We start from the raw sequence: 20,135 nt of genomic DNA on the forward strand, positions 1-20,135 counted from the left end.
CTCGGTGTGTCTTATGCTGCCTGGGTGGCTGACGTGCAGGACGCCTGCATCCTTGGGCTGGATTTTTTACGAGCCATTGGTGGTGTACTGGACTTAGGCAAAGGCCTCCTCGTACTCCCTGATGGGAAGAAGGTGCCGCTTATTCCTCCCCCGGTCTGCACAGCATCTGCCGCGGCGTCCACCTCCACCGCAGAGACCCCTGCAGACCCGCCAGCAGAACAGCGAGCGGAGGAGGAGGAGGAGGAGAGGCTCTCAGCAGTGAGGAGTATCTGGTCAAAGAACTGTGAGGGGCTGACTCCACAGCAGCAAGAGAGTCTATGGCAGGTACTAAAAGAGTTTAGTGACATTTTTGCCCTGAAAGAAAGTGATGTTGGCTTGACACACTTGGTAGAGCACGTCATTGAGACCGGGGATGCCCAGCCTATTAAAGTGCGCCCCCGCCGCCTGCCCCTGGCTCATCAGGAGGCTGCAGACAGGGAGCTGTGTGAAATGATGAAGGCGGGCATCATAGAACCATCTGATAGCCCGTGGGCCTCCGCGGTGGTGATGGTGCCTAAGAAAAAAAGTCCTAGGATGCGTTTCTGTGTGGACTACAGACCACTCAACAAAGTGACGAAGAAAGACTCTTACCCCCTTCCCAGGATTGATGAGTCCCTCGACTTAGTAGCCGGGTCCTCCTGGTTTTCCACCCTGGACCTGCGGAGTGGCTACTGGCAGGTGCCACTGTCCCCAGAATCCAGACCGAAGACAGCCTTCTGCACTAACAGGGGACTATGGCAGTTCAAAGTCCTGAGTTTTGGCCTTTGCAACGCTCCTGCGACCTTCGAGAGGCTCATGGACAGTGTGCTGGCTGGCGTCCCACGGCAACGGTGTCTGGTTTACCTGGATGATCTTCTAGTGCACGGGAGCTCCTTTGATGCTGCCCTGGATGCCCTGAGACAAGTGTTGGAGAGGGTGGCGGCTGCAGGCCTGAAGCTGCATCCCGACAAGTGCCACTTCATGAGGAGGGAGGTGGAGTTTCTGGGCCACAAGCTGGGTCGTGAGGGCATCAGCACTTTGGAGGAAAAAATTCACACCATTACCGAGTGGCCCACACCAGCAGACCAGAAACAGCTCAAAAGCTTCCTAGGACTGGCGTCTTATTACAGGAGGTTTGTGAAGGGCTTTTCCTCCATAGCCGCACCACTCTTCCACCTGCTGCAGAAGGACCGTGACTTCATCTGGACCCAGGACTGTCAGCAGGCGTTCGACACCCTCCGCAGATCGCTGACAGAGTCCCCAGTCCTTGCCCCCCTGACCCCGCCCTGCCTTTTGTCCTGGACACTGACGCTAATGTGGGGCTGGGAGCGGTGTTGTCGCAGGTTGGACCGGAAGGGGAGAAGGTGGTGGCGTACTTCAGCCGGGTCCTGAACAGGAGCGAGCGGCGCTACTGTGTCACACGACGAGAGCTGTTGGCTGTGGTGGCGGGGGTGAGACACTTTAAATACTACCTGTGCGGCACAGCATTTGTTGTCAGAACTGATCATGCTGCCCTTCAGTGGCTGATGTCTTTCAGGGAGCCAGAGGGACAGGTGGCTCGCTGGCTGGAGGAGCTCCAAGCCTTCAATTTCACCGTGGAGCACAGAGCAGGGACGCACCATTCTAACGCAGACGCCCTCTCTCGCCGCCCATGTGCTGCAGCTGGCTGCCGTTACTGTGAGAAGCGAGAGGAAATAGAGCGGGAACTCACGACAATAGACGGAGCAGCACAGCTCGCCTGCAGGGTTCTTCTGGTGGTGGATGCAGCGGAGTGGAGGGCACGGCAGGAACAAGACACAGACCTGCTGGGGCTGGAGAAGGGGGAGCAACCCCTTTGGGATGAGGTCACTGGGTTTTCCATCTGTACCAGGGGGCTGTGGGCCAAGTTTGCAGCTCTCAGGCTGAAGGAGGGGGTGTTGGAGCGTGCCTGGAAGGATCCTGCCACGGGGGAGGAGAGGTGGCAGGTTGTGGTGCCAAGGTCGCTGAGGTCAGCTGTGCTGGGAGCCTGCCATGGGAGCACTGGCTCTGGCCACTTTGGGGTCTCCAAGACTCTTCGCCGCCTCCGCCAGGGCTATTACTGGGGTCAACAGCGGAGGGATGTGGAGGACTTTTGCCGCAGCTGTGATGCATGTTCCTCACACAAAGGGCCACAAGACCAGTCCCGGGCTCAGCTTCAGCAGCAACCAGCAGGAGCTCCAATGGAGCGAGTAGCTGTGGACGTCATGGGCCCATTTCCTCGCACAGACAGAGGAAACCGCTATGTTCTTGTGGCCATGGACTATTTTACCAAGTGGCCGGAAGCATACGCCATCCCAGATCAGGAGGCTGAGACTGTCGCTGATGTATTAGTGGAGGGGATGTTCAGCCGCTTTGGGACAGCAGAGACCCTCCACAGTGACCAGGGGCGTAACTTTGAGTCCAAGGTATTTGCTGCCATGTGTGAACGCCTTGGGATTAAGAAGACCCGCACCACCCCACTTCACCCGCAAAGCGATGGGCTGGTGGAAAGGTTTAACAGGACGCTGGCCCAGCAGCTAGCCATCCTTACCTCAGAACACCAAGGGGACTGGGATTACCATCTTCCCCTTACCCTCATGGCCTACAGGTCGGCAGTGCAGGACTCCACCCAATGTACGCCTGCCCTGCTCATGTTAGGGAGAGAGCTGAGAACTCCTGCAGAGTTGGCTTTTGGGAAACCCCCGGACGCGCCAGAGGCACCACCGGGCCGGGACTACGCAAGGAAGCTGCAGGACCGGCTGGATTCTGCACATTCCTACGCCCGAGAGCAACTGGCGAAGGCAGGCCTGCGCCAAAAGAGGAATTACGACATCACCACTAAAGGGAGGCACTTCCGTGCTGGGGAGCTGGTGTGGGTCTACAGCCCAAAGAGGAAGAAGGGACGGTGTCCTAAACTGGATAGCAGCTGGGTGGGGCCTTGCAGCGTCCTAGAGCGAGTGGGGGAGGTTGTTTACAGGGTGCAGTTGCCTCCTAGGGGGAGGATAGTAGCGCTGCACAGAGACCGGATGGCCCCCTACAGAGGACAGTCCCTCCCCTCCTTTCCAGAGGGACGTGTACAGAGCGTCCATGACCCTGCTCAGAGGGGCCCCAGACCGGGGCTGCGTTCCCCCCCCTCGGACTCTTCACCCCAAAGCCCCGAAGCTCCGGGTCCTCCTCAGGGGCTCAGGAGGTCAAGGAGGGAACGTAGGCTACCGCCCCGCCTCAGAGACTGTGTCGTTCCCTCGGGGACGAGGAACTTATTGCTGGGGGGGCAGTGTAACGATGGTTAAGTGTTACTGGACAGTGACATGTTGGTTTTCTCTGCACACTGTTGTTGTTCCTTTAAGATTCATGTTTGGTTGGGCTGCAGGAAGTAGTGAGGGTGGTGTTGGGATCCAACAAAAAACCTCTGCCAACTTCCAGGTGACAGATCGGGCCACGTAAGCTTTATGACCTTCATTGGCAGATAATACTCTGGCTTAGTGGGTGGATCCAATGTGCATGTGGCACGTAGCACTACATTTTTAAGAGCGTGATACATGGGAGAAATGCTGTGGCATGCACTTATTTCAAGCAACAATCAATTATTTCAAGCAACAATCAAGCAATATCCACCAGCCACGTGAGCAACCCTACACCAGCAGTTGATTCAACCAGACTCCAACGAACGTTCGTGAAAAGAGGGAACTTCTGCCAGACCACGTGGCCTAACGGACAAGGCGTCTGACTTCGGATCAGAAGATTGAGGGTTCAAGTCCCTTCGTGGTTTGTTGTGAGTCCTTGAGGAGCAGCCATGCGTTCCCAGTTAGATTGCAGCAGGCCAACCTCGGATCCTTTATGTCATCCAAAATTGCTACACTTTTGTCAATTTCATGTCCTTCAACAGAGACTCTACGAGTTCTCAAACGAGGCTCGAATGGCCAGGTTGCGGACTGAAGCCATGAACTTGGCCTTATCAGTGCCAGGCCCCAGTGGTCTTGGCTTAGAAGCAACCATAGAAAGTCAATAACATGCCATTACCTCAAGCGACATGGGTGAAAAAATCACGACTTGGAAGCAGGCTGTTGGTGGAACTACACCTGCATAGGTGGCTTCTGATCAGTAGGAGCTTCCAAGAGTTGGCTTTCATTGGTACTGCTTGAAGTAATTTCTTGTAAACACACATTTCTCTTGTGTTGTTAACAGTTCTTCCACCCTCTTTTTTGGTATATCAGTCAACAGAATGATTTTGTAGGCCGGTTAGCTCAGCTGGTCAGAGCGTGGTGCTAATAACGCCAAGGTCATGGATTCAATCCCCATACTGGCCATTCCAACAGCCATCCAACCGGCTGTCTCATGATAAACTGTGGATTTTTTTGGGTGGGATCCAAGAAAAAACCTCTGCCAACTTCCAGGTGAGTGATGTACGCAACTACAAATGACAGCAAACCACAAAATTCACTGACACATGACACGCTAATGAATACATTACATGCTTAGCTGCAATCTCCAAATCACTTTTCCAGCTACTTTCTGGATAAATCACTCATTTCCAAAGTCTGACACAGCATACTGCATCAAAAACTGCTGCTTTATATCCTCACCTAACGACCCTAACTTTAGAAGACGCACACCATGTATTGTTTAGTGGCAAATTTCTTCTTAAAGCATTTTTTGTAAGTCAACAGAAGACTTCTTTTTTTCCCACTATGTTGAAGTAATTTCGTGTAAACACACATTTCTCTTGTGTTCTTAACAGTTCTTCCACCCTCTCGTTTTTGGCATATTAGTCAACAAAAGGATGGGTTCACACACATTTTGTAGGCCGGTTAGCTCAGCTGGTCAGAGCGTGGTGCTAATAACGCCAAGGTCATGGGTTCAATCCCCATACTGGCCATTCAACAGCCATCCAACGTGCTGTCTCATGATAGACTGTGGATTTTATTGGGTGGGATCCAACAAAAAACCTCTGCCAACTTCCAGGTGACAGATCGGGCCACGTAAGCTTTATGACCTTCATTGGCAGTCTGGCTTAGTGGGTGGATCCACTGTGCATGTGGCAGGTAGGACTACATTTTTAAGAGCGTGATACATGGGAGAAATGCTGTGGCATGCACTTATTTCAAGCAACAATCAATTATTTCAAGCAACAATCAAGCAATATCCACCAGCCACGTGAGCAAACCAACACCAGCAGTTGATTCAACCAGACTCCAACGAACGTTCGTGAAAAGAGGGAGCTTCTGCCAGACCACGTGGCCTAACGGACAAGGCGTCTGACTTCGGATCAGAAGATTGAGGGTTCAAGTCCCTTCGTGGTTTGTTGTGAGTCCTTGAGGAGCAGGCATGCGTTCCCAGTTAGATTGCAGCAGGCCAACCTCGGATCCTTTATGTCATCCAAAATTGCTACACTTTTGTCAATTTCATGTCCTTCAACAGAGACTCTACGAGTTCTCAAACGAGGCTCGAATGGCCAGGTTGCGGACTGAAGCCATGAACTTGGCCTTATCAGTGCCAGGCCCCAGTGGTCTTGGCTTAGAAGCAACCATAGAAAGTCAATAACATGCCATGACCTCAAGCGACATGGGTGAAAAAATCACGACTTGGAAGCAGGCTGTTGGTGGAACTACACCTGCATAGGTGGCTTCTGATCAGTAGGAGCTTCCAAGAGTTGGCTTTCATTGGTACTGCTTGAAGTAATTTCTTGTAAACACACATTTCTCTTGTGTTGTTAACAGTTCTTCCACCCTCTTTTTTGGTATATCAGTCAACAGAATGATTTTGTAGGCCGGTTAGCTCAGCTGGTCAGAGCGTGGTGCTAATAACGCCAAGGTCATGGATTCAATCCCCATACTGGCCATTCCAACAGCCATCCAACGTACTGTCTCATGATAGACTGTGGTTTTTTTTGGGTGGGATCCAAGAAAAAACCTCTGCCAACTTCCAGGTGAGTGATGTACGCAACTACAAATGACAGCAAACCACAAAATTCACTGACACATGACACGCTAATGAATACATTACATGCTTAGCTGCAATCTCCAAATCACTTTTCCAGCTACTTTCTGGATAAATCACTCATTTCCAAAGTCTGACACAGCATACTGCATCAAAAACTGCTGCTTTATATCCTCACCTAACGACCCTAACTTTAGAAGACGCACACCATGTATTGTTTTGTGGCAAATTTCTTCTTAAAGCATTTTTTGTAAGTCAACAGAAGACTTCTTTTTTTCCCACTATGTTGAAGTAATTTCTTGTAAACACACATTTCTCTTGTGTTCTTAACAGTTCTTCCACCCTCTCTTTTTTGGTATATTAGTCAACAAAAGGATGGGTTCAAACACATTTTGTAGGCCGGTTAGCTCAGCTGGTCAGAGCGTGGTGCTAATAACGCCAAGTTCATGGGTTCAATTCCCATACTGGCCATTCAACAGCCATCCAACGTGCTGTCTCATGATAGAATGTGGATTTAATAGGGTGGGATCCAACAAAAAACCTCTGCCAACTTCCAGGTGACAGATCGGGCCACGTAAGCTTTATGACCTTCATTGGCAGATAATACTCTGGCTTAGTGGGTGGATCCAATGTGCATGTGGCACGTAGGACTACATTTTTAAGAGCGTGATACATGGGAGAAATGCTGTGGCATGCACTTATTTCAAGCAACAATCAATTATTTCAAGCAACAATCAAGCAATATCCACCAGCCACGTGAGCAACCCAACACCAGCAGTTGATTCAACCAGACTCCAACGAACGTTCGTGAAAAGAGGGAACTTCTGCCAGACCACGTGGCCTAACGGACAAGGCGTCTGACTTCGGATCAGAAGATTGAGGGTTCAAGTCCCTTCGTGGTTTGTTGTGAGTCCTTGAGGAGCAGGCATGCGTTCCCAGTTAGATTGCAGCAGGCCAACCTCGGATCCTTTATGTCATCCAAAATTGCTACACTTTTGTCAATTTCATGTCCTTCAACAGAGACTCTACGAGTTCTCAAACGAGGCTCGAATGGCCAGGTGCGGGACTGAAGCCCACTTGGCCTTATCAGTGCCAGGCCCCAGTGGTCTTGGCTTAGAAGCAACCATAGAAAGTCAATAACAAGTCATAATTCATGCCATGAACCGTCAAGCGACATGGAAGTGAAAAAATCCGAACTTGGAAGCAGGCTGCTGGTGGCGTGTGAACTACACCTGCAATAGGTGGCTTTCTGCAATCCAGTATGGAGCTTGCCAAGCTAGTTGGCTTTTCACTTGGTACTTGAAATCACTCATTTCCAAAGTCTGACACAGCATACTGCATCAAAAACTGCTGCTTTATATCCTCACCTAACGACCCTAACTTTAGAAGACGCACACCATGTATTGTTTAGTGGCAAATTTCTTCTTAAAGCATTTTTTGTAGTCAACAGAGACTTTTTTTTCCCACTATGTTGAAGTAATTTCGTGTAAACACACATTTCTCTTGTGTTCTAACAGTTCTTCCACCCTCTTTTTTGGCATATTAGTCAACAAAAGGATGGGTTCACACACATTTTGTAGGCCGGTTAGCTCAGCTGGTCAGAGCGTGGTGCTAATAACGCCAAGGTCATGGGTTCAATCCCCATACTGGTCATTCAACAGCCGTCCAACGTGCTGTCTCATGATAGACTGTGGATTTTATTGGGTGGGATCCAACAAAAAACCTCTGCCAACTTCCAGGTGACAGATCGGGCCACGTAAGCTTTATGACCTTCATTGGCAGTCTGGCTTAGTGGGTGGATCCACTGTGCATGTGGCAGGTAGGACTACATTTTTAAGAGCGTGATACATGGGAGAAATGCTGTGGCATGCACTTATTTCAAGCAACAATCAATTATTTCAAGCAACAATCAAGCAATATCCACCAGCCATGTGAGCAAACCAACACCAGCAGTTGATTCAACCAGACTCCAACGAACGTTCGTGAAAAGAGGGAGCTTCTGCCAGACCACGTGGCCTAACGGACAAGGCGTCTGACTTCGGATCAGAAGACTGAGGGTTCAAGTCCCTTCGTGGGTTGTAGTGAGTCATATACACACAGATATACAATAGGGGTGTAACGATACACAAAATTGAAGGTTCGGTTCAATATTTTGGTGTCACGGTTCGATATTTTTTCCGACACAAAAATCATTATTTTGAATTTAGTTTATTGAGTTGACCTCTTTTATTGGTCTGCTTTGGATTTCTTCATTATTTTTCATATTTTGGGGTAATAAACACCCACTTTTTAAAAGAAATTAAACATCTCTGTCCTCTGTGTTTTTTCCTTGGTTCCTGACCCAATCTGTGACATGTCTGTTTCTATAGAAGAGGTATGTGTTCAATTTCTAAGGCCTTAAGTGCAGCTGGGCTTACAAGTCTAACCTATCTTGCAAACATCTTTCGTTTCTATCAGTGTATAAAACATTACAAGTAGGTTTTACAATGAACAACATGATCAACATAAAACTCTTTTGTAAAGTTAAACTAACCAATATCTTGGTCTGTACCACACTGAACCATGATCACAATGACTGTACTTGTGGGATTATCTAGGATGTCTTGGGGGATCTAGTTGAAGATGGCCACATCGTTTGAAAGTCTTGCAAGCAGAAGGTCTTAAAAGTATTGATTGCAACTTAAATATAAAGTAAACAGGAATATAATCTGCACATGCCTGCTGCAGTATGACATCAGCTTGAGGTATAAATTGAACATTAACGCTATCATTCCACAGTGTGGCACTGCAACACAAAACAGCACAGTTGTTCTTTATGTGTGAGTGTTTGAATGTGTGTGTGAATGGGTGGATGACTGGATATGTAAAGCGCTTTGGGGTCCTTAGGGACTAGTAAAGCGCTACATAAATACAGGCCATTTACCATTTACAGTGACTTTGTGGTTGTAGCAACCAGTAATTTACAAATAATCTAGTCATTCTGGCTTCAGAATATCTAAAAGAATAAATGGTTTGACATAAAGCTCAGGTGGAGCAGGTGTGTGAGTGTAGAGCAGAAGGAGTGGAGGAGTCTCAGTGTGCCTGGAACTACTGTGTACGATAGAGCAGCAGCAGAGCAGTCCAGATGTGTCAGTCACAGAACTGATAGTGAACTGCTCTGATAGTGGGGTCTTTTCTCAGAGCAGTTCATTCAGTGTTACAGACAGACAGACAGACTTTTATTTTTTTTCAGCATACAGCAAGTGTACAAAGAATTGCATTTTAATATTTAATATTTTTATATTATTGTATATTTATATAATATAATATATAAATATATTAAAATTAGTGCTGTCAATAGTTTAAAAACATTAACTAATTAATCTTGCAATTTTCTGTAATTAATCGCGATTAATCGCAATTGCCTGGTTGGAATTACATTTTTTCAACTTTATATTTAAGGTTGTAACTGACATTTATGCAGTATAATGAAGTAAATGCAGAATGAACACAAAGAATGTATGCTTAAATTCAAAGGGAATTTGAATACTCTTCTTCGATCTTTTAGCACAGTTTCTCTCTTGTGAAATACAACTTTTTTAAAAACCTATATACTAATATATAATATAAATTAGTGTTCTCGCAATCCTGGTCTTTGTCTCCTTAATGATACCTCTGAAATCTCCTTAAAACAAATGCAATGCAAAATGTTGTTCGCTGGATTTACATCCGCAAAGAAGACTATTACAAAGCAATGGTTCTGTCCTGACATTTGTATGGAATCATTCTGGAGACGATGTCTTATCCGTGTTATTGGTTTTGAACATACCACAGCAAAATTAAATAAAGCTCGACCCACAACTGTTGACGCTTGGAAAATCTTCTCATCCAGAGTTATCTCCTGGAAGAGGCAATAATTGGTTTTAACTTTGTGTTTTTGTGTCTTTTCTTTGCTGTCCCTATGCCTTGTTTGCTAATGTTTGCTTTGCTACTGCAGTTTACAGTTGTGCTGTATATGTCTGTACCCCCCCCCCCCCAACCCCGTTTTAAATCAATAAAATGTTGATCACAAAAAAAAATTAGTGTTCTCAAACAATTAAAATGTTTAATCAGATTCATCACATGGTTACAGTGGCTTAATTTTGATTAATCACGATTAAATGTCATTCATTTTTATTCTTTATTAATTGCATTTCATTTTGCATGAGCGAACAGACTCGAAAAAAGGGAAAATATCCGCACTTAACATGTTTATTGAACATCTTGAACATTCATGTTAACAAAAAACTCTGTAAACATTTATCTACTCTCTCTGTCAATCTTGGGGAGGCACTTCAAGTCGTTGAAACAAGGAACCAAAGCTATGTAAAGCGCGTGTTCTCAATGATGTTAACAGGTCTGCAGTTTGTTGCAATCCACTTGGCAGTTGTATCAGTCATTATGTCCGAGGTAGACTTACTGAGTCCCCGATGCTCCGTGAGTGGTTTGTCGCAAGCTGGGTGACTCATTAGCCAAAGTGTTAGCAGTGTTGGGTAAGTTACTTTAAAAAAGTAATTAATCACTAATTACTAATTACTTAATCAATATTGTATTTAAAATACTTATCTAATTACTGTGTCTGAAAAGTAACTTAATTACTCAATAAGTAATTTAACTAAATGCTTCTTAAAATCCCTATAAACCTTGAGTGGACAAACAATAGAAATTAAACTCTTTAAATAATAAATACATTTTTTAAAGATGGAGACTCTACAGTACACAGCGGTAGCATCTCTTCCACAATGTAGCCTGCAACTATTTTTTAAGCTCACCTTCAGACGCTTTCTGTGCTGCTGAAGTAAAATCACGTTTTGCCTGCTTAGCAGGAGTTGCCGCGGTGTTATCCATGGATGATGAACAAGGATCACGCAGAAGTGTTCGTCTATGCGCTCGTGTCAGGCGCTTCGGTAGATTACTCATGCTATTAACAGCGTCCGATAGTTTTTACATATTACTGTAATGTTCTTGTCTGCTTGTTTCAGAAAAGTGAAAATACGGGAATATTTCCATTTCATAAAACAGCCACTCGCTTCAGCCGAGTCCGACAACTTCCGCTTTACAATACGACTATGCAGCAACCTGGCGCAAAATGACGTGCACCTGCACTACAACGATGTTAAAGCGAAAGAGTTTACTTCTACGTTTAGAAGATAAATTATTGAAATTAAATAATGATATTCAGCGAGTTTAATTATTTTACAATGTAACGCAAGTACATTGCGGCTAACATCAACCAAGGAACTGATCTAGAAACAAAACTCGGAAATGATGGAAAATAACAAAGGATGAAACTATATTAAACTAGAACATCAGTAAACCCACAAAGCTCAAAGGTTTGATGGGGTCGTCGATGCAGGAACCATGCAGGTCAGCTGAGAGAAGAGTCTGTGGTGGAGGTGAGGAGAAGAGAAGTTCCAACAATAGTCATCTGTACTTCTTTTCATTCCTCTATCAGGCACAGGCAAGCTAGCTCTGCTTTCCACTCCACCTCGCAGTTACATGGCTCAGTCAGAGTGTCTCTACACACAGTGCTGCTGCTTCAACTTCTCTGAATCATTAGGACACAATTTATCCTCTTGCTCCACACACGCACCCTGCTGTTCACTCTGACTGTTTCACAGGGAAGGGCTAACTTTTAGAGAGACAAAGAAAGAACTGAGGTGATAACTTAGCGTTCACAGAAAGTCCTTTCTGGCAGTCAGTATTAAGCACATGTAGTATAAAGAGCAGTGAGGACTTGTTCAGAGCAGCTGTGTGGGACAGCCAGCTTTAGCATGTTAACATGTTGGAGTGAACAAATTGAGCTCAAAGCTCATATACCTGCAGAAACTTTTAGCTTTCACTCAAATGCAAAGAGGAAATAAACTACTGAGCATCCAGAAATCCCCATTGCTGTACGAACACTTAAGTAAACATACAGGGAGTGCAGAATTATTAGGCAAATGAGTATTTTGTCCACATCATCCTCTTCATGCATGTTGTCTTACTCCAAGTTGTATAGGCTCGAAAGCCTACTACCAATTAAGCATATTAGGTGATGTGCATCTCTGTAATGAGAAGGGGTGTGGTCTAATGACATCAACACCCTATATCAGGTGTGTATAATTATTAGGCAACTTCCTTTCTTTTGGCAAAATGGGTCAAAAGAAGGACTTGACAGGCTCAGAAAAGTAAAAAAAAAAAGGTGTGCAATACTCAGAGACATGGCCAAGGTAAGAAAGGCTGAAAGACGACCACCACTGAACAAGACAAACAAGCTGAAACGTCAAGACTGGGCCAAGAAATATCTCAAGACTGGTTTTTCTAAGGTTTTATGGACTGATGAAATGAGAGTGAGTCTTGATGGGCCAGATGGATGGGCCCGTGGCTGGATTGGTAAAGGGCAGAGAGCTCCAGTCCGACTCAGACGCCAGCAAGGTGGAGGTGGAGTACTGGTTTGGGCTGGTATCATCAAAGATGAGCTTGTGGGGCATTTTCGGGTTGAGGATGGAGTCAAGCTCAACTCCCAGTCCTACTGCCAGTTTCTGGAAGACACCTTCTTCAAGCAGTGGTACAGGAAGAAGTCTGCATCCTTCAAGAAAAACATGATTTTCATGCAGGACAATGCTCCATCACACGCGTCCAAGTACTCCACAGCGTGGCTGGCAAGAAAGGGTATAAAAGAAGAAAAACTCATGACATGGCCACCTTGTTCACCTGATCTGAACCCCATTAAGAACCTGTGGTCCATCATCAAATGTGAGATTTACAAGGAGGGAAAACAGTACACCTCTCTGAACAGTGTCTGGGAGGCTGTGGTTGCTGCTGCACGCAATGTTGATGGTGAACAGATCAAAACACTGACAGAATCCATGGATGGCAGGCTTTTGAGTGTCCTTGCAAAGAAAGGTGGCTATATTGGTCACTGATTTGTTTTTGTTTTGTTTTTGAATGTCAGAAATGTATATTTGTGAATGTGGAGATGTTATATTGGTTTCACTGGTAAAAATAAATAATTGAAATGGGTATATATTTGTTTTTTGTTCAGTTGCCTAATAATTATGCACAGTAATAGTCACCTGCACACACAGATATCCCCCTAAAATAGCTAAAACTAAAAACAAACTAAAAACTACTTCCACAAACATTCAGCTTTGATATTAATGAGTTTTTTGGGTTCATTGAGAACATGGTTGTTGTTCAATAATAAAATTATTCCTCAAAAATACAACTTGCCTAATAATTCTGCACTCCCTGTACTAGAAATATGATGATTGTTCTCTGCAATAAGAGCAAGCTGTTTGTAGGTTTTAGTCACCCTGATCTCAGAGTTTTAACAAAGATGACATTTATTAGTGTGATTTCAAATTTGATGCTCCTGCAGTTTGATCTATGAGAACCACTGTCTCTGTACGTCTTGTAAGGCTGTCAGCTGGAATTCAGCTTTATCTCCTGTAGGCATGAACACTAGTGATGTGACATTCTTTATCGAGGCTTCAAAGCTTGTGTCGAGTAATGGAGGGGGCATTTCCGCGATGCGCGTAACGAAGCTTGCTTCATTTATGGGAGGAGCTGAAAATGATGACGTCCGAAGCCTCGCCGCCCGGCTGTACGACGTGACTGGTTCAGGAAGTGGTTCGAACTTTGCCGCGAGCTATGGCAGCGATATAAACCCCTCAGACTTCATTCAAAATGTGGGTGTTTGATGGAGAGAGTTGCGGTTAGTGAGAGTTTGGAGACAGTTTGGAGGTATAGGAGAGTGAGGAGAGAAAGTCAGGAGAGAATGGAGCCAGGTAAGAAGAGGAGGATGTCCTCCCCTGTGTGGTAACATTTTGATCTTATTCCTCCCAACAAGATATGTAAATTTCTACAGAAGATGTATTTTCATAATAGTGGTGGTGCAATACAATTTATGTTAAGCTGTCTTTACTTTTGCACAAGGTGAAGTGTTTGCTATGTGCCAGTGAGCTGGGATATAACAACAACACCTCATCCATGCTTAGGCACTACAGAGCTTTGCATGAGAATAAGGGGGACACCGATTGTGGAGCAAGACCAGGTGAGCCATCAAATGCCATGATAATATAGCATGCAGTAATGTTACTAAATGATATAACAATATTATACAACTGTAATAAGTTACGTGTGTGATATTTATATTTGTGCTTTGTCTTTATTGTCTTTCCTCAGGAGAACAATCTCAAATAGATGAAGACCTGGTTAGCATGGTGATTGAGGACTCCCAGCCATTTAGCATTGTGGAGGACAAAGGATTTGTTAAATCATTAAATCCTAGCTATGTTCTCCTCACTAAAAAGGCCATAAAAGCAGTGAAAATGCGTTTTTACAGAATAAAATGTGAACAGGGTGTCCATACCTCAACGTTACAAAAGCACAACCACTGTCCACACCCCAACCACACCTCACCTCACAGTAAATGATCATTTCCATTTTAAGCATTTCCAACTAATGATTTCCCATACTGCCAGTATAAATATACACAGTATACTGCCATCACTACAATATACATGTTTTGCACACTCCTTTTGTTGTTGACATTTACAGGCTGTGTGCAAAATTATGGAACGCCAGGACTGCCATAATGAATTAATTAAATACACCATTAAATAATTAATTAAATGTGTCAATAATTAATTAAAATTGGAATTAATTAATTAAATAAATAGTTATGACACATGTAATTAATTAATTATTGACACATTTAATTAATTATTTATGTATTTCACATTTTAATTAATTATTGACACATTTAATTAATTAATTATTGACACATTTAATTAATTATTTATGTATTTCACATTTTAATTAATTATTGACACATTTAATTAATTATTGACACATTTAATTAATTATTTAATGATATATTTATTTATTTCATTTTGGCAGTCCTGACGCCTGGCTCTCGTCATGAAATAATTTTATCTGTCAGCCTCACCCATCAAACTCAGGGGGCGGGGTTAACGCTGCCCATGCAGCTTCTCTAACATTTGATTGGTTGCCGTGCAAAGTAAGTCAAAACAGGTCGATCCTAGATAATCGATTGCTTGTGTAGACTTGGGGCAGCCAGGTATCCCAGAATGCAGATCAAATCACAGGCCGTTTTTCTGTCACCAGCTACACTTTTAACAGTGTTTTAGCCGCGAATGTCGCGCCGTATGTCTGGTCAGGTTGTCAACATAGAACATGTTTGCAAAAGTGCTCAGATGTTTTCAGAGATTTCACTAGCTCTGCTAACAGTTAGCATGCAGAGCACACCGAGGGGGTTACGTTAACCGGTTTGTTTACATATTCCACTCTCCGTGTTCCACATGTTGCATTCGCAGATTCTCATTTTCACCGAACGATCGTCTCTTTCCGCCTGGTCTTGTGTCTCTGTGCTTCTGTAACATAAAGAACGAGCTGACATTTTTCTCACGAAACCAGCGATCAGCTCAGCAGACCCTCAGTTTACCTGCATGCATCCTCCTCCTCATCTGTCAGCTGTTTAACACCTGCTGCTAATTCAAGAAACACGCCTACGTTACCTGGTGATAGTCACAGTTTAACTGCACAAGATAAGTAAATATAGTATTTTCCCCGAGCGCAGAGTTGCTGGAGCTTGTTTCCTTACAGAGCACTTTATAGGCGAACAGCTTTATCAGCGGCTGATGTCCAATCACCGGCACACAGCTTTCAAACCTCAGCTGAGTTTTAGCTCTCAGTGGTTAAACGCTGGACTTCATTCACTCAGGTTCTGTCTGTCGGGTCACGTTTACTTCGCTGTTTTATTTACAACTGAGCAAATCGGTTTGGCTGAGGTTAAAGTTACGTTTCATAACTGCATAGTTTCACAGACGTTTAATGAACCACTGGCACATGTGTTAGACTGAACTATCATCTAAATATCATCTGTTTTTTAATAGTTATTCAACTGTATTCTAAGCACCAGCTGTCTGTTAGAATGTGATTTTTTTTCTCTCTGTTGGCAGAGGTATAAAAATGCGCAGGAAAATCTGACGTGCATGGCAAACTTCACCGACGATATTTAGGGAGGAATAAACACACATCAAACATAAATGAACCATTTGCCTGTCTCCATAATCGAGAGCATTTTCTCTTCTTATGTCAACACTCTCTCTCTCTCTCTCTCTCTTTTTTTTTTTTTTTTTTTTTTTTTTTGCTTTTTCGGTCATGTTATGTTTACCTGTCAAAGGCTTGTTACAAACTATGAAACACATTGTGCAGACTTCTGGATGTTAGAAGAAAACTAATACTGCTCATGAATGAGACTAAAGGCAGGAAGGTGTCCTTTAAAACTAAACATGTTAATAGGACCTCCCTGTTTATATCATAGTTTATGATATAGCACGTGTATTTCAGTAATAGCCTGCTGAGGCCACTATACGTGCTGGCCTCATATCAAATGTGAAGGCAGACTGAGTCTATGTTTGACGTTTGTTTATATCTAATCTTCCTTTTCAAACATTTAAACAGCAGCGAGTCTGCAGCTGAGGGAATACAAATTCAAATTGTCGGAACAGGTTTGCTCGTTTCTTGGATTCATTTGGTGATTTATTAAATGTATAACTGTGTGGTGGGGCGTGGTCTGCGGTGCCGTGCAGGGAGGGCGGACGCACCTGCACGGCATCCTTAATCACGCCCGCCTAGTTAAAAACACGGGGACTGAGGGGTTTGGGGTGTTGTGGTGTGGTGAGATGTAAATAAAGATGACTCTGAACGTTGCTCCGTGGTCCCGCCGTGTCTTATTCACGCCACATTGGTGCCGAAACCCAGGAGGCAGCACGGCGGGTCCATATCGGAGCCAGGGAATGGAGGAGCTGGCCCAGAGGGTGGCCGAAATGGCGGCCGCCCAGCGGGAGCAGGCGGCGGAGGTGCGTCGCCAGCAGGAAGAGCTGCAGGACCAGTCCGAGCGGCACCTGGAAAGGATTGGGGAGCTGGCGGCGCTGCTCTGGGCCTGGGCGCCACCCCCACAGGTGTGTCCCGAGGACAGTGAAGCGGTGGAGGAGCCGCGTGAGGCACCTCAGCAGCCGGAGGTGGCAGACGAGGCGCGCGGGGATCTGCGCCTGCCGGAGGAGGGGGAACAGCCAGGTGAAGGGCTGCTCCTGCCGGGAGTGGTGGATGAGCCGCTCCAACCGGAGGCGGCAGACGAGGTGCGCGAGGGTCTGCGCCGGTTGGAGAAAGAGGAGCTGCACGAGGGGCTGCTCGAGCCGGGAGTGGCGGCGGAGGGAGCAGTAGTGACGGAGGAGTCGCGCTATGGGCTGCTCCAGCAGGGAGCGACAGCGGTGACGGAGGGGCCGCGCAAGGAGCTGGAGGTCCCAGTGCCAGGGGAGCTTGCTCGAGTGGAACTGGCGAGCGAGGCGGGCGCCACGCTTGAGATCGCCGTGCTCGCCAGACCGGCCTCACCACCACCAGAGGCCTGTACACGCCACACCTCTGCCCAGCCACCTGTGAGCTGGGGCTCACGCTTGTGCCGGCCGCGCCGGGTGCACCTGTCACGTGTCCGACTTCCGAACCAGCTTTGCCTGCGCCGCTGGATTCGCGGGCGGCCGCCTGAACTCGCACCTCCCCGTCGCTTGGCCGGGGCCTGGGGGTGCCAGCTGTCCGGGCTGATTCCCTCTCCCACTGGCGGTGGGGGAGTAGGTTCGGCCGGATGGCTCCCCGGCCTCAATCGGGCGATGGGGGTATGTGGTGGGGCGTGGTCTGCGGTGCCGTGCAGGGAGGGCGGACGCACCTGCACGGCATCCTTAATCACGCCCGCCTAGTTAAAAACACGGGGACTGAGGGGTTTGGGGGTGTTGTGGTGTGGTGAGATGTAAATAAAGATGACTCTGAACGTTGCTCCGTGGTCCCGCCGTGTCTTATTCACGCCACAAACTGTTATTCTAATCTGCTGCTGAGTCTCTTACACTTTTCTTTATGCTGTATATTTTCACGTCTCTGGAATAGTTGGCAGTTAGATAGTCAGCTGGGAAACTTTGTGTTAACTCATGGAGCTGAGGATATCGTGGATATGCTGACCTCGCTGCGTGGTGTACAGAGCGAGGTCAGCATGATTAATATTCACAATAAAAATATTAGCCGAACATCATGAAGTCTGTATGTGTTTCATAGTGTCGAACAACCTTTGTACAGTTAAAGCCAGCAGTTACTACATGACGGAAACACCAATGTTATCTCTTTTATGTGTTTATACACAGGTCACGCTGATTACTGAACAAAGATCAGATGTTAAACAGATTTATTTGCTCTCTCTCCTCCTTAAACATGTTTTTAATGTTAGTTATAATTCAGAATTGGCGACTGAAACACGTAGGACACATAAGAACATCAGGAAATAAAACACCGATAAATATAACCTCAGTAAAAGAAGTCAGCGGGGGTTACTACAGCTGTGTACCGGGGCCTGCGCTTTGTCGGTGGGATTGCTTGCGAGGCGAGCGGGTCCATCCCACGCTTTGCCGTGAGACTGGGACGACATCTCCGAAATCATCGAAACACTTTTGCAAAGAGGCTGTATCTTGACAAACCGACCAGACACATGAAGATTAAACCACTACATTCTCGGCTAAAAAAATATTAAAACGGTATTTGGTAACACACAAACAGGGTTTTTCAAAGCTCAGTTCTGTTAGCTTCCACAAAGCACATATTTGATTACACAATCCTCAAGTCATTATTGGACAAGTTTATGACATCCAAACAATGGAACCCCTCCCAGCTTTTCCTCCGCTGTTGTACAGCGAGCGCGAGTTTCCACCAGTTTTCTTGCCAAAACTCTGGACTGAATTTTTGGTCTGGATTCTTTTCAATCCTCAATTGTTTTGTCTTTGTTGTGTGCTAGAAACAATGGCCACCAGGCCAAAGCAATGGTTTTGACTCGATCAGTGTTAACCCCGCCCCCTGAGTTTGATGGGTGAGGCTGACAGATAAAATTATTTCATGATGAGAGCCAGGCGTCAGGACTGCCAAAATGAAATAAATAAATATATCATTAAATAATTAATTAAATGTGTCAATAATTAATTAAATGTGTCAATAATTAATTAAAATGTGAAATACATAAATAATTAATTAAATATGTCAATAATTAATTAATTAAATGTGTTAATAATTAATTAAAACGTGAAATACATAAATAATTAATTAAATGTGTCAATAATTAATTAATTACATATATCATAACTATTTATTTAATTAATTAATTCCAATTTTAATTAATTATTGACACATTTAATTAATTATTTAATGGTGTATTTAATTAATTCATTATGGCAGTCCTGGCGTTCCATACAAAATGCCACACTCTTCAAATTCATGCCAACTAATATTTTTACGTCCAGTAGGTGTCCTACTAGAGCAAATGAAGCTTCAAGACGCATTGCGCAGGGGTGAACCAATTGAATGAAAAGCTTCAGTGCTTCATGAAGCTTCATCTGCCCATCACTAATGAACACAGTGATGACAGTCATCTTCACGCCAACTCAAACACATGATCACAATAAGCTTCTAGCTGATGTGATTGGTTGGTTAATTGTCATCATTCTCCATTCACAACTATACTGAGGAAAAGAGCCATTGAGCCGTCTCTGTAGGTTTACAGGAAACAGTGGGTTTTTGCTTTTATACCACCTATCTTTTGCACAATACTGCTGAAAGTCGCAAGAGTGACTCCAACTCTTTACTTGACTCAGAATCTTTAGTCCACAGTGTTGACTCTTCATAAGAGACAGCTGCTCCACATTTGAATCCTGCAGGTTGTTGTTACCCAATTACTCCAGTTATTTCAGATGGGATGCTTGGGACTGAGAGCTGAAGTCAGAGTAGGACAGCTGATAATCCACAGCTGTCCAACCTTTATTAAACTTGATGAGATCAGATGTCTTAATATTTCATATTGTAACTTACAATGTATATTACTCTGTGTGTGTGGCAAAAACTGGATACCGCTTTTATTTTGTTTTTTATTTGATTTGATTTTTTATTTTGTTTTTTGTTGCGAAAGAGGCTCATTTTAAAAATCTACTGTATATACACTGCATATTTATTTATCACACCACAGAGAAAAAAGAGGAGTTGATCGGCTTTTCTGTCGCGAGTTCGTGACCCTTTCTCAATATGCGTACTTGTGCGTACTTGCGTTCTCGTGTACTTGTGATACTTCATCA

General features: G+C 45.0%; 6 non-coding genes across 6 annotated transcripts; all 6 read left to right on the plus strand.

The window, feature by feature from the left end:
- Window positions 1-3,711: 3,711 nt before the first annotated feature.
- Window positions 3,712-3,784, plus strand: trnar-ucg (transfer RNA arginine (anticodon UCG)). Its single transcript has one exon. It is a non-coding gene; the product is annotated as a tRNA-Arg (tRNA).
- Window positions 3,785-4,817: 1,033 nt separating this feature from the next.
- On the plus strand, window positions 4,818-4,891 carry trnai-aau (transfer RNA isoleucine (anticodon AAU)). Its single transcript has one exon. It is a non-coding gene; the product is annotated as a tRNA-Ile (tRNA).
- Window positions 4,892-5,243: 352 nt separating this feature from the next.
- On the plus strand, window positions 5,244-5,316 carry trnar-ucg (transfer RNA arginine (anticodon UCG)). Its single transcript has one exon. It is a non-coding gene; the product is annotated as a tRNA-Arg (tRNA).
- Window positions 5,317-6,349: 1,033 nt separating this feature from the next.
- trnai-aau (transfer RNA isoleucine (anticodon AAU)) lies at window positions 6,350-6,423 on the plus strand. Its single transcript has one exon. It is a non-coding gene; the product is annotated as a tRNA-Ile (tRNA).
- Window positions 6,424-6,782: 359 nt separating this feature from the next.
- trnar-ucg (transfer RNA arginine (anticodon UCG)) lies at window positions 6,783-6,855 on the plus strand. The gene has a single exon. It is a non-coding gene; the product is annotated as a tRNA-Arg (tRNA).
- A 676-nt stretch (window positions 6,856-7,531) lies between these two features.
- Window positions 7,532-7,605, plus strand: trnai-aau (transfer RNA isoleucine (anticodon AAU)). The gene has a single exon. It is a non-coding gene; the product is annotated as a tRNA-Ile (tRNA).
- The last annotated feature ends 12,530 nt before the right edge of the window (window positions 7,606-20,135 follow it).

This window comes from Astatotilapia calliptera, chromosome 23, assembly GCF_900246225.1.
Source record: "Astatotilapia calliptera chromosome 23, fAstCal1.2, whole genome shotgun sequence".
Classification (NCBI taxonomy): Eukaryota; Metazoa; Chordata; class Actinopteri; order Cichliformes; family Cichlidae; genus Astatotilapia; species Astatotilapia calliptera.